Here is a 1,501-nt window from a genome sequence, read left to right as displayed (position 1 = left end):
GCAGCCTCAAGTGTTTCTTCTTGGGTGTGGACGTGGCAGGCCAGTTGTGCCTGGGGGTGGGATGGCATGAGGATGGCCTCCATGACCCAGCAAGGGAATCTGGGGGCATTTTAGGGCTTTTTGCTCATTTGTTTTTGAGTCATACCTAGCAATGCTCATGAAATATTGGCGGTTGGGGCCGGTGAGGTGGCGCTAGAGGTAAGGTGTCTGCCTTGCAAGTGCTAGCCAAGGAAGGACCATGGTTCGATTCCCTGGCGTCCCATATGGTCCCCCCAAGCCAGGGGCAATTTCTGAGCGCTTAGCCAAGGAGTAACCCCTGAGCATCAAACGGGTGTGGCCCAAAAAAACCAAAAAAAAAAGAAAAATATATTGGCGGGCTCAGGGGATTAAACCTGGGTCAGCTGCTTGCAGGGCAAGCACTCTATATTCTATGGTATCATTCTGGCCCCTCAGGGGTCTTTTAGTTTTGTTTTGGGGCTGGTTAATCAGATTACTTCTGACTTTGCACTCAGAACTCACTTCTGGCAGGCTTGAGCAATCATATGGGATGTTGGGGATCGAACTTAGATCAGCTGCTAGCACGCTAAATACCTTACCCATTGAGCTATCACTCTGGCCCCTCAGAGGTCTTTTTTTGTTTTGTTTTTGTTTTGGAATCAGACTCAGTGACGCTCAGGGGTTACTCCTGGCTCTGCGCTCAGAAATCGCTCCTAGCAGGCTCAGGAGACCATATGGGATGCCAGGATTTGAAGCACTGCTGTGCTATCTCTCTGGCCCCTATGTGCATTATTTTTGTTGGTTTATTTGTTTATTTATTTGCTTTTGGGGAGGGCCATACCGAGTGACGCTCAGGGGTTCCTCCTGGCTATGTGCTCAGAAATTGCTCCTGGCTTGGGGGACCATATGGGACGCTGGGGGTTCGAACCTCGGCCCATCCTAGGTTAGCGCCTGGATGGCAAACTCACTACCACTTCTGCCAGTGCTTCAGCCTCTCAGAGGTGATTTCTGATGGTTTTCAGGGAACCATGTGATGCCAGGGATGGAACTGAAGCCTCTTGCCGGTAGTGTGCTCAACTTCTGGGTGGCTGAGTCTTGGCCTCTGCAGGTGACAGCCACCACTGCAGGCCCAGCCCCTGCTCACAGTTCTGGGGTCTCCCACAGCCCCACAAACCCAGCCTGTGTCACTGCTGCCAGCACGTGTCTCTGCTATGGCTCTGTATGGGCCTTCCCAGCAGAGGAGCTCAGGAACCAACCGGTGATGCTGAGGGGATACCAAGGCCCCCAGTGGGGTAAGGGACGAGCAGTGCTGAGATCAAATTCAGGCTCTTAGGCACTTGAGGCACAATCTCCAACCCTTTGAGATCTCTTCCTGGCCTTCACATTACAGCTGTGACAATCAGCCTTTTCCCAACCGTGGCCCCTTCCTACCCCGTCACATGGCCCCCTATCCTACCTTGTGGCCGGCCCCCATTTGTGACTTCTACGCTGGGAGAGCAAGGCA

This window comes from Suncus etruscus, chromosome 7 (assembly GCF_024139225.1).
Source record: "Suncus etruscus isolate mSunEtr1 chromosome 7, mSunEtr1.pri.cur, whole genome shotgun sequence".
Classification (NCBI taxonomy): domain Eukaryota; kingdom Metazoa; phylum Chordata; class Mammalia; order Eulipotyphla; family Soricidae; genus Suncus; species Suncus etruscus.
The sequence above is the reverse complement of the archived record's forward strand: the minus strand, read 5'-3'. Positions refer to the sequence as shown.